This window comes from Antechinus flavipes, chromosome 1 (assembly GCF_016432865.1).
Source record: "Antechinus flavipes isolate AdamAnt ecotype Samford, QLD, Australia chromosome 1, AdamAnt_v2, whole genome shotgun sequence".
NCBI lineage: Eukaryota > Metazoa > Chordata > Mammalia > Dasyuromorphia > Dasyuridae > Antechinus > Antechinus flavipes.
Window position 1 is genome coordinate 706,251,781 of NC_067398.1, and position 13,299 is coordinate 706,265,079.

The window sequence follows — 13,299 nt, forward strand, 5'->3', positions numbered from 1 at the left end:
CTGTATCCCCAGCTCAAAGGCTGCCTTGAGAACCTTTCGGTCTCCCCTTGTGACTGTTCAGTCACTACACAAATGGGCACCGAGCCTGGAGCTGGGCCTCGTTCTGTGGTTCCTTCTCAGTTTCTATTTCAGAGGCAGCATTTTTCTGCTCAAACCTGGACGGGGAAGGGCTGGAAGATCCGGGTGGGAGCCTGCAGACCCCGTGCGTTTGCTGGAGCCCCTGCATTCCCAGGGAGAAGAAGGCAGGACTGCAGCGGCCCTCCATGCGCAGGGCAGCCAGGAATGAAATCCAGATGTCCCCCTGACCTCCCAGCCTGCCTCGGAAAGGAGGTTAAGCCACCCTGACGGCCAGAGGTTGTGGTTGATGCCGCAGAAATGCCCCTGTTGCCAGGGCAGAGCCTACCAGCTGCCTCTTACTCAGAGGCTCGGTCTCCAGGGATCCTCAGCCCGCTTGGGAGAGGGTAACTTTGCAGGAGCTTTGGGGTGGTTTAAAGGGGGGCAAGGCTCTGGACCCTTCCACGTTTTACCCCAGGCTACATTGTGACTCCTTTTCGTGCTCAGCTCCAGGCCTCCTGAGTCTGGCCCTGGTCCTTCCAGCTGGAGATTTCCTTTCACCGTTCTCCAAGTTACTCTTAGCCAGTGATCCGGCCTCAGTGCCTAGAAGGCTTGGGCCCCAGGCCAGCCCCTGACCTGTTTCCAGCCATGTGATCCTGAGTAAGTCGCTCTGTGTAACAAGGTGCCCTTTGGTGGAGAGAAGTTCATCTGGAAGTTCCCTGACTCCATGAAATCTTAGCTCCCTGTTCACTTTGAGGAGGACCCACCTCCCTGGTCCTTGTGAAGATCAAAGGAGATAATAATTAAACCCCGCCCCTTAGCACAGTCCCTGGCACATAGTAGGCACTTTATAAATGCTAATTCTCAGATTCCACTCTGCCTTCTATTTGCTTGCTGGAAGTCCTAGATTCAGAGCTTGGAAAGGACCTCGGAGGCTCTCATTTTGTGCAAGAAGACATAGGTCCAGAAATAACAAGCTCATGCCCCCTGAGGAGGGCAGGAGTTGGAGCCTCCTGGGGGGCCTGGGGTTGTGGAAACAGCGAGGGTCTGGGAGCCAGGATTCGGGCGAGTCGCAGCTTTGCCACTGGCTGCCTGTGCGAGAGAACTTGGGGGTTCTCTGTTGGTCTGGAGCTTCCCTCGCCTCCTCCATTGCTGACTGGATGGTGTGGCCTTAGGTGTTTGCCCAGGGGAAATCCGTGACCATTTTGATGTGTTGGAGGCTCCTCCCCAAACAGTGAGACTGAGGCGAGTGGCCGGCACCCAGTTTTAGGGTCTGGCCCCGAATGCTGGGGTTTGGTCATGAAGAATTCACCATGGCCACTCCCTTTGCCCAAAAAGGACATTTTTTAGGAGAAGCGGTTACAGACAAAATGAGGAGGTAAAACAGGCCCCCGATTTGGGAGAGCACACGGTTTTCACAATTAACAATGGAAAAGTCAGGTTCCACAAGGAGAAAGCAGAGGGCTATGGCGGGCCGACCCAAAAGGGACTCGGCAAAGGCGCGGGCCGGGGCAGACTGGAGACTTGGGGCTGCCCGGGACCTCCACAGGGGAGGGTCCCTAAGCCGAGCAGCTCCCCATCAGGGCCCTCCCCTGCTTGCCTCAGGCCGACCCCAACTGGAGACCCAAGAGCTCATCAATTTAACCCTCAGAGCCAATGATTCTCTAGAATCCAGACCAGGCCACCTTCCTGGTCTCCCTTCCCTCCCAGGAGAACAGGGAACGTTGCCTTCTTTTCCTCACATCAGGAAGCCTGGACCCCCCCTGGGCTCTCTTCTGGCTCTACAAGCTTCGGAGGCCGAGGCCTGGGTGCAAATGCTGCCCGGGCCCCTCCCGGCCCTTGATTCTGAGTAAAGCTCTTGCCTCTTTTTGCCTTGAGCAGCTCTGAAACGCGACCTGGGCGTGGAGAGCCTTGGCAAGCAGAAGGCTGGGCCGGTGGGGGAGACCAGAGACGTCTCCGGCCCTTCCTGGCCCCGTGGGCCTGGGCAAGCCGCTCCCCCACCTCCCCCGGTGGGCGTGGATTCTTGTCCCGTGCCCGGCCCAAGGTGGGCCCTATTAAATGTAATCTTTCTTATTCCCGATGGGAGTCGCCCCCCAGGACTACACAGGAATAAACGGGCGACTCGCTCCCCCCACCGTCCCAAGGGCCTAGCCGAGAGCCGTCCCCGTATTAGGCATTTAATGCTCGGAGCTGGATTGACTCGACTCAAATTGAATTAACTGGAATTGGACTGAATTGACTTTCCACTGGCCTCCTCCGGTTTAATTCTCTTGGCCAGGGGAGAACTTTATAAAACTTAAACTCTTGGGAAAGGCGGCTGGGGGCCCGGACGCCGGGGCCTGGGCAGCCTGGACGCCGGGCTCTGTCCAGAGACACCTACCTAGGCCCCCCGGGAGCCAGATCTTTCATCCAAAGAAAGCCCGCATTGACTGGGGATAAAGAGCAGATTGTTATGTGGCTGGTCCCTCCCCTCCCCCTCCCTGGGAAAGGCCACATCCAAGGCCGAGCTCACTTTCTCGGGGGCCACTGGGTTCACCCCGGCTGGGGGGGGGGGGAAGGGGAGCCAGGCCGGCCCGAGGCCCGTGATCTAAGGGATGGATTATCTCACTCTGATCCCCTGACCCAGCCCAGGGCCCGCCCCGCCTTCCCCCCACTCCCCCTGCCCCACGGCCTGGGCCAGAAAACAAGGAGGGGAAGGAAGAATTTCCCAGACTCCCCCAGGAGCGGCAGAAAAGGGCAACGGAGGCAGCCCGGCCTGGCCCTTAAATCACAAAAGCGATCATGGGATTGACCTTTGAAACAGCCCCCTGGACATCAAACGTAACAGGAGAGTGGAAGAGTGACTTCTCCTGGAACCATTTCTCTGCTATGGTTTTTAAAAGCCGATTGGAATCCCAGCTCCTCCCAGTAGCCCCGTGATCTTAGTTAAGTCACTTGGCTCCCCAGTGCCTCAGTTTCCTCATCTGTAAAATCAGGAGATTGGACTGGATGGCTCTAAGGTCCCTCTCAGCCCTCCATGGGAGATTTTTACAAATTCTCCTTCTCCACCATCTTCTGGAAGAAGAAAAGGCAAATGGGAGGAGAGAGACAAAACAGCTTACAAACCTCGGAGTTCTGGGTAAATGCTGTTTACTTGCCGTCTATTAAAAAGGTTCTAAAATGATTAATTTGTTCGGTCGTTATCGGTCACATCCAGCTCCTCACAAGCCCACCGGGGTCTTCCTGGCAGAGACACCGGGGCGGTTTGTCATTTTACACCTGAGGAAACTGAGGCAGCCGGAGAACGGCCAAGCTCAGCGTGCCTTCCTAGCTTCCTCTACACAAATGTTAGTTGTTGTTAATTATGATTACTAATTGACCTCTAAGAAACCCTAAAACTTCTTGGGAGGCACCTAAGACCCAGACTACCCACAGCTGGGCAGTGTGCCAAGGAAAATGAGCCCCGCCACTCCCACACACCAGACGAGAATGAAATGATAATAATCATTACTGATTAATGTAGATTAGGCAAGGAATTGGTAGAAATTGTGCAACACTTGACTGCAGGCTTCTAAAAGTGACTCAGTGGATGGTGAGCTAGGCCTGGAGTCAGAAAGTTGAATTCAAAGCCCGTCTCAGAGACTTACTAGCTGTGTGACTCTGGGTGAGTCACCTACCCTTACTCAGTTTCCTCATCTGTAAAATGGCTTTAATAATGTCCTCTACCAATGGGAATAAAATGAGAGAATATAATATCCTAGATAATAAGACACGATCCGATACACCAGAAATTCATTGTCTTTTGTAAGATAACAAAATACAAATCGTCCTTCCACAGAAACAATACATTGGAATATATTGGAGAACTGAAACGATCAATTATACTGGGACCGACCATTATCGAAGACAGAACTAAACAGACAACAGGAGTCACCCGCAACTTTGGCCATATTGCACCGAGCCCTGAGTCTGGAGTCAGGAAGACTCATTCATGTTCCTGAGTTCAAATCTACTCCCTAGCTGTGTGACCCTGGGCAAGTCACTTTACTCAGTTTGCCTCAGTTTCCTCATCTGTAAAATGAGCTGGAGGAAATGGCAAACAGCTCCAACATCTCTGCCAAGAAAACCCCAAATGCAGCCAAGGAGAGTTGGATATAACTGATAATGACGGAACAAATTAATAATTTTAAATTTTAATTTAAAAGTTTAATTAAATTAAAATTTAATTTTTAAAAAGATGTCATCATGCTAGAATACTCAATCTTTAAGTGTCAAGGGAAAAAAAATTCAAAACATATAGGAGGAGAAACTAAAGTTACACAGAACAGGATTTCTGTCTCTCTCATCCCCATCACCCTATCTGCAACTAGGGATCTACAGCGATTTGGCAGCAGGGAAGGCCCGGCTCTGTCCAGAGAATGCCACCAATTTAAGCCCCGAGGCCGGGCATATTTTTAAACCAAAGAAAGCCTGCATTGACTCCAGATAAAGACTGGATTCTTGTGGGGCTGGCGGGGCAGGATCCCTTTTATTTGAATCCCAGCTCTGCGCCTGGGTCAACTTCAGCCCAGTCATTTAAGGTCCTAAGGACTCAGTCTGCCCATCTGCAAAATGAGTAGGTTAGATCATCCGGCTTTCGTGTTCTGGTCCTCTCACCTCCTGGTGCGGAAAACAGGGGAGAAGAGAAGGAGCTAAAGGAATGTGATTTGGAAAAATCTGAATGCCCTCAGGAGGCACCTGGGACTCACCACTGCCCACAGCCGGGATCCCGGCCAGGGAATATTCCTACCGGGCTCTCCCATGCCAGGTCCCGAGTCTTCCTGTTCAGCAGACTTACTCGCTCCCTCAGATTGCGCCCTTTCCCCTGTATGGGCCTCCAGCACCAGCCAAGTGCCACAGGGCACTGACCCTTCCTTCCTGAGTTAATAGATACCCACTGACACACATACAGACATACACACACTCACACTTACACACATAGACACACTCACACTCACACACACACTCACACTACACACACTACACACACATGCTACACACACACACTACACACATACTCACACTACAACACTACACACTTGCACACACTCACACTCACACACACACTCACACTCACACACACACTCACACTACACACACACTCACATGCTACACACACACTACACACACACACTCACACTACAACACTACACATTTGCACACACACTCACACTCTCACACACACATTTGTTCCCTTGTGAATCAAGAGCTAAGAAAGTAGAAACTTGTATTCACTTCTCCAAAATTTCCTCTATAGATTTGAGTTTCCTCTATAACAAACATAGAGATGAGATTGTCTCTAATGTTGCTTCCATCTTTAAATTTAATCTGTGATATAATAATTAATAGTAATAGCAATAATAAGTGTGGTTCAGGTTCATAGTACACTATTTCAAAGTCCGATTCTTTTTGTGCAGCAAAATAAGTGTTTGGACGTGTATACTTAGATTGTATTATATTTTAACATATTTAACATGCATTGGTCAACCTGCCATCTGGGGGAGGGGGTGGGGGGGAAGGAGGGGAAAAATTAGAACAAAAAGTTTTGCAATTGTCAATGCTGTAAAATGACCCATGCATCTAACTTGTAAATTAAAAGCTATAATAATTAATAACAAAAATAATAATGTGTGGTTGAACTATGTGATATTCTGCAGAACATTAAAAATAAAATAGCAGCAGGACAGAAACTGGTTCAGGTTTCTACCTGAACTCCATCGAATAAGAGAATAGCCAGCAATTATAAACCAGATAATAAGTGCAAATAGCACTTATTAAGTAATTACGATGAGCATTATCTATATATAAATTATAATTATATTGTATTATAATTAAAAGCAGAAGAAAAATTAGTCCTGCAAGCCCTCAAGGAGCTTACATGCTAACGCGAAAAGACAAGGCATAAAAGGAAGCTGAAGGGGGCAATGGAGGGATGGTGGAGGTACCTTTCCGATCGACATGACAGAGAAAGTCCTGTGGACAATGAATCAGGAGTGAAGCCTGGAGAGAAAGGAGTCCTTCCCTCCTTAACATGGTGATTCTGGGAGAAACCTACCAGTCAGAGGGAGGACCACAAGGCAGAGATACTTCCCATGTGAGAAGGGATCTAGGTGTGGAGTGAACTTCCAGGGTGGAAGGGTTTCTATGGCCTGAAAAACAAAGACCTGGGTAGATGAGTTAATGTTATAGCCTGGAAAGGAATGGAGACATGAAATTATTATTAGTAGTAGTCTTAGCAAGGATAATAAATAAATAATTTATCTTGGAGATTTGAGATTTGAATAAGACAACTCTTTTGATCTTCTGATCAATTCTAGCTCTGGGACCCTAGGCAATGCACTTTCTTGTCACCCTCAATTTTCTCATCTGTAAAATGGAAATAATAGTAGTGTGAGGGATGTAGAAGACCCTTACCCAAAATGACTACTCAGAGATCATTCAGTAGAAGGCAGAAAAGTTGTTTATTAAAACCTCCGGATGAGCCGTCCCATCACGAGATAAGAAAGAGAAAGCTCGCGGTAGGAGGGCTAAAGAAGTAGTAAAAATACACAGCTTTTATACAAGAGATGACATCCCAAGTAAGAGAGCCTGGAGAAGGGGAGGGGGACGCATCTAATTGGTCGTTGCTATTTGGGGAGATTGGAATGGAAGGTTTCTATTTGCCCGAAATCTCCTGATTTCAAGGAAACAGAAAATCAGGCCTTCAGGCTTAATCAAGCAGATTGTGGGCCAGCTAATAGACTAAATAAATGTCAAATACCCATAAATGTCGTCAGCTCAGGTTAAGTAAATATGTTTCTAGCTGGCCGAGGCTCAAGTACATATGGGCCTGCACATGTCATACAGGTCATGGGGGAGACACAGAAATAATAAAATACAGAAAAAGAATTCAGACATTTCTGTAAGTTCTTCACTTTATCTCTCTATTCCCCACAATTTGAAGACTCCAGAGAGGAGAAACCTGCTCCCTCCTGAGGCTTCCTATTCTCATTTGGGAGATTAGTCACTGTTAAAAAACACTTTCCATTGGCAGTCAGTCTAAATCTCTCCCCCTCGGGTCTTGGTTCTGCCCTCTGGGGCCAAACTGAACAAGGCTACTCTTCTTTCCCTGGGAGAGCCCTTAATAAGGGAAGCCAGTCCTCCTGTCCCCTCCTCTCTCCCACCCCAACTCCTCCACTCTAAACTAAATATTCCTACTTCCTTCCACCAGTTCCTCCCCAGGCCAGACTGTAGGCCCTTAGGACCCAGTCCCGGTCTTCACAGGCCTTCTCAGGAATGACTAAAACTTCAATAACAGCCATAGACCGAACGTGTTTGTTGACTCTCTCTGACCCCATTTAGGGTTTTCTTGGGAAAGACACCGGAACAGTTGGCCATTTTCTTCTGCAGCTTATTTAATGGATGGGGAAACTGAGGCACACAGGGTTAAGTGGCTCACACAGCCAGGAAGTATCTGAAGCCAGATTTGAACTCAGGAAGGTGAATGATTTGGCTAGTTATTTATTATCATTATTTTCCCTCTTTCTCTTGGACACTTTTTCTATTTGACCCCAGAGGTAGCAGGAGTGCTGAGAAATGTATAAGCACAGGAGAGCAACTGTTTTTTTCCTTCAGTTTTTCAATTGGAGACCCTGTGTTCTAGCAGATAGGATTATCGATTTAGGGCTGGAAATGCTCTCTTTGTTTTTCAGATAAGGAAACTAAAGAAAGGTTAAATGATGGGCCCAACATCATATGGGAAGAGATGCCAGGTCCTGTTACTCCAAATCCAGCTGTCTTGTCATTGTGACAAGTCCCCCTCCAAGTACAGCTTGGAATAAGAGGTCAATTCCAGCCCTACCTAAGATAAATCATCTTTCCATCTCTCTCTTTGCTCACATGGCTTCACTGGAGCCCTTTTTTATATCAACTTGAGGAAGGGTCTCCTGGTATTATAATAATAATTCGCATTGGGGCAGTTAGTTGGAGCAGTGGACAGAGTCCCAGCCCTGAAGTCAGGAGGACCCAGATTCAAATCTGGTCTAGACACTTAACACTTCCTCACTGTGTGACCCTGGGCAAGTCGCTTAATCCTGCTTGCCTCAGTTTCCTCATCTGTAAAATGAGCTGGACAAGAAAATTCTCTGCCAAGAAACCCCAAATACAGTCACAGAGATTCCTACGTGACTGGAAAAAAAATGGGAACAACTAACTAGAGGTGATCATTGGTCACACTTTTGGGGGTCTCTTAAAAGGCTGAGGTTGGTCAGTGGGAGGGAGGTTGTGTCCTCCTGGAACCAGAGAAGGGAGGCAACTGCTCTGGGGGCCCTAAGTCCAAGTCCCAGGGTGAGCTGGGAGGGAAGGGGCACTAGCTCGGGGGCCCCAAGTCCCAGTGTGAAAGGGAAAGAGGGACTAGCTTGGGGGCTGACAGGAAGGTGATCTCCAAGGTGATTCTGACTCTAAACCCTTCCATCTGGGCTCCTTCCCATCTCTCCTGCCTCTCCTCCTAGGCACAGAGCAGCTTGCCGGCTGTTTCCCCTTTGAATGTGACTCCTGCAGGGCAGGGATTCTCACTCGCCCTTCTGTCTGCCCACCTGGTCCCCGAACCATGTTTAATAGATGATGTTGCCTGCCTGACTTCCCTGGGAGGGGGCTCTGCCCCCAGGTGTCCCCCAAACCCCCAGGAGAGAAAGGAGGTCAGAAAACTCAGGGCTGTGGCCTGGAGAAGGCCTTAGCAGAGTCTTACCCCCTGGCAGGGACTTAACCCTGACTCCCTTGGATCCTGGCCCCAGCCCCAGGAGGTCCCCCTTACACTGCATCTCCCAGTCTGCTTATACCCATGAGGGACGGGGACAATGATGGGGGAGAGGAAGGCAAGGAGGATCCTGGGAAACAGATCTTGGGCTGAGCCAGGACTCTGTCCTGAGTCTCTGAGCTCACGAGGAAGGGCCTTCATTCATCCCCCTTCCGGATCTCTGCCGAGCAGACCTTTTTTCTCCCCGGCACCTCCATGTGGAACGGCCTCCTCGGCTCCTTGCTCAGCTGGGGACCAAAACTTCATCAGAACTGATGCTCTGGATCTGTTTACTTACTTAAGCAACAAAATCGCCTTTCTCTGCCTTGATTTCTCTATCTGTAAAATGCGGGGGTTGGACAAGACGATTTTTAATGTTCGTTCCAACAACCCAATCCATGAATCTCAACACCTTTTTTTTTTTATATATAGCTTTTTATTTATAAAACATACGCCTGGGTAATTTTTCAACACTGACCCTTGCAAAACCTTTTGTTCCAACTTTTCCCCTCTTTCCCCCCACCCTCTCCCCCAGATGGCAGGTAGTCCCATACATGTTAAATATGTTAAAGTATATTCAACACCTTTCTTATGCCCTCCCCCTTCAATCCACTCGCACCTCTCCTCCCCGAGTCCCTCTGGACAATGTCAAGTGATTCATGGGGATGGTGAGGGAGCAAACTCAGCCACAGGGTCATCTTCACCCAGCTGCCCACCAGGAAAAAGTTGGCTCTACAGGGGACTCTTAGTACCTGCCTTGCCTCACGTGCCATTCCCCTCCCTGCCCCCATCCTCTTCTCTTGTTCTAGCTGGAATATTCAAATCCACATGGCTGTTACTACTAGAAAATGCCCCCTGCCTCCATCCTCAAACCCTGCAGCTCCCTAGACATAAGTTCCACTATCCATGGGGGCTTCTCTTTCTTAAAAATATGGCAGCCCTCTTTGTAGTGGCCAGAAACTGGAAACTGAATAGATGCCCATCAGCTGGAGAATGGTTGAGTAAATTGTGGTATATGAATGTGATGGAATATTATTGTTCTGTAAGAAATGACCAGCAGGAGAATTTCAGAAAGACCTGGAAAGACTGACAGGAACTGATGCTGAGGGAAATGAGCAGGACCAGGAGATCATGATATACCTCAACATTGATACTGTTTGAGGATGTATTCTGATGGACGTGGCCCTGATGAACCAAATCAGTTCCAATAGAACAGTAATGAATAGAACCAGCCACACCCAGCGAAAGAACTCTGGGAATGAGTGTGAACCACTACATAGAATTCCCAATCCCTCTATTTTTGTCCGCCTGCATTTTGGATTTCCTTCACAGGCTAATGGTACACTATTTCAAAATCTGATTCTTCTTGTGCAGCAAAATAATTGTATGAACATGTATACATATCCATATATTTTCCATATCCACATCCATACATATATTGCATTTGTACTTTAACATATGTAACATGTATTGGTCAACCTGCCATGGGGGGGAGGGGGAAAGTTGGCACAGACGGTTTGGCAATTGTCAATGCTGAAAAATTATGTTTTGTGAATAAAAAGTTATAATTAAATTATTTATTTATTATCACTATTTATTTATATGTTTATTATTAAATTATATATATATATATATAAAAGCCTTTTGAAAAGTGCAGGGATGATCTGACTTCTGTGTTTCTACCTGCCACTTAGCACACAGTAGACACTTATTACAGGCTTTTCTTCTTCTTTTATAATTGAATATTTTAATTTTCCCACAGATGTCTATAAAAACAATTTCACATTCTCCCCCCCACCCAGTTCTCTCCCTTCCTCCCCTCCCCCTCCCCTTCACGAAGGCAAGCAATTTGACAGAGGTTACACAAAAATATGTTTTTAAAAACTCAATCATTCATTCAGTTCTTCAATCTGTCCTTTTCCAAACCGCCAGAACCGCGGCCCTGAAGCCCGAATCTGAGGCGTTCACGTCACCCTCTGGCAGCCCCTTCAGGGGTTGCCATGCAAATTAAAATACAAACACCTTCCCCATCTGACCTTTCTTTCCCGGCCGCCCGCAAACGAAGCCCCTGCCTCTTCCAGTCTGGTCAGACCGGTCTGTTGGCTCTTCCCCACACTCCACATTCCTAGCTCTTTGCCACGGTGGCCCCCGGGCTTGGAATGTTCTCCCTTTTTTTCCTGCCTTTTGAAACTCCTAACTCCCTTCGATGCTCCGAGGTATTAGTGTCTCCCCTATGACCCATCTTCCTGAGTTCAAGTCTGGCCTCAGACGCTCATTAGCTTGTGTGACCTTGAATAAGTCAGTTAACCTTGTTTGCCTCCGTTTCCTCATCTGGAAAAGGAAGTGGCGAAAGACTTGGGCGTTCTGGAACAGGGGAATCACGAGGCATCTGGGGGGCGGGGCGGGGGGAGCGGCGTTTACTTACCTGTCTAACTCCCCTCCCCCCCAGCTAAGGCCGCCTCATCCCTAACACCTGCCACAGTGCAGGACGGATAGTTAAGTGCTTAGCAGATACCGAACTCGCTCAGCAGAATAACATAAACACGTGGGAGCCAAGGGGAGGTGTGTCACACCCGGGCAGAGAGGGGAGGGACTCTGCTCAGAATGGGGGGAGGTCGGTTCTCCGAGAGCCCCCCAGCTGTGCATCAGGCGTCTGAAGGGGCCGCGGGGCAGCCTTGGCGACACAGGTGTTGCGGACTGAGATAAATTGGAGGCAGAGGGAAGAGGAGGGAGGTCAGACAACATAATGGTCTCTCAGTCAGAGAGGTCAAGGAACAGCAACAGCCTCTCAGTCTCCTTGTGCCCTCCTCTCACGGCGGGAGAGCCATTCCGGCTCGGATCTCCTGCAGCCACTGGCAGGTGGCTCCCGTGTGTTCCCCATGGCCAATGGGAGAGTTTATTTTGCTCGGTTATCGGTTTCTTTGTTGTTTTGTGAGGGGGTTGGTTGGGGGGTGGGGGGATGTAAGTGACTTTCCTAGATCACACAGCTAGTAAGTGTCAAGTGTCTGAGGATGAATTTGAACTCGGGGCCTCCTAACTCCAGGGCCAGAGCTCTAAGGTTTTGCCTTTCCTCTTGTTTTAAAAGAAGGGATGGGGAAAAAAATCGTTCGTTAAAAATTTAAAAAAAGGGGGGGGGCGTGTAGATTTACGGATCCTGTCACCACCAGTGAGCTGTCACCGCTCCGATCTGTTCTGCTTCAGTTCCAAAGGCGCTGCCTTGAGTCCGAACAAAGCCAGACTGACGACACGGTGAGAATCCGGGCCGACTCCACGCTCTGCATCTCGGGCCGTCCTCCCGGGAAAGCCTCCTTCCCTTTGCCTCTCTGGTTGGGAATCCCTCGGCTCCTCGGGGGGCGTTCCCAGACCCTCGGATGCCCGTCTCCCTGCCCTCCGTTTTCCTTGGAAGTATCTCGGATTTGCCAATCAGGTAAGCCTTGCTTCTCCAGAAAGAACTTTCGAGGTCAGGAACCGGTTCTTTTACGTCTTTGTGACTGGAACTAAAGGTGCTAAATAAACGTGGACTGATTCAAGGGCTCTCACCCCTTGTTAAGGTAGGGGATGGAGGGAAGAGGAGCTCGCCTGTCCGACCTGCCTCCCCTCCCGTTCTCCCTCATTAACGGGTCTCCTTATTCCCTGACAGGCAGGGGGCGCCGCGGAGAGGAACGAGGGCAGGGACTCCGAGTCATCCTCCAGGATGGCATCAAACGGGTGATTCCACAGGCCCGGGGCCGGGTCAGTTTCCGCTGTGAAATAGAAGGGACCGGACAGAACGGTTTCCGGCTGGGCCAAGTTCGATGCGAGAACGAGGCGGCAAATCGAGTTTCCTTTAATCCCAGGCGGGCGGACTCCGGTGTTTACCTCTAGCCTGCGCCGGGAAACTAACGAGCGGAGACGCACCTCCACGTCTCAGACGCCACTGGCTGCAGCTCCTCGTCACAGCCGCGGAAACGGGCTCAGAGCCGCGGTTTGGGCCGAATCGCTCAGTTAGCAGCCTCGGAAGTGTTACCTGAGCCCGGTAAAAACCAGCCTCGAACACGAGACTTTGACTTGAGAGAGCAGGCTCGTTTTCCACCTTACAAGCTGTTACTGCGGTCACCGGAAGGTGGCGCCCACGACCCTGCACGACAAATAAGCTGGAAAAAGATCATCTGTTGCGCGGGAGACGCCGTGGCGTAATTTGGGTCTTTACGCACGTCCCGCTATCCTAAAGTACCGATAGAGGCATAGAATTAAGTTACAATAAAAGAAAGGTAGAAGAGCAAGAAGATAACGAAACTCTCATTTTGCTACAAGATAAACTCAGTCTCCGTAGAGACTGTCAAAAATTGCCAATGCCGACTATATTTCAAGTCGTCATGGCGGGGTATTGGGAAAAGTTTTCAATTAGCAATAATCGCGCCTCGGATAAACCTCATTGGCTACGATACTGCCACTGCGCAAAGCTAACGAGACTC

At 49.3% G+C, this 13,299-nt stretch overlaps 1 non-coding gene across 1 annotated transcript; it reads right to left on the reverse strand.

The window, feature by feature from the left end:
• Positions 1–13,148: 13,148 nt before the first annotated feature.
• LOC127546160 (U4 spliceosomal RNA) lies at positions 13,149–13,289 on the reverse strand. The gene has a single exon (XR_007950002.1). It is a non-coding gene; the product is annotated as a U4 spliceosomal RNA (small nuclear RNA).
• Positions 13,290–13,299: the final 10 nt, after the last annotated feature.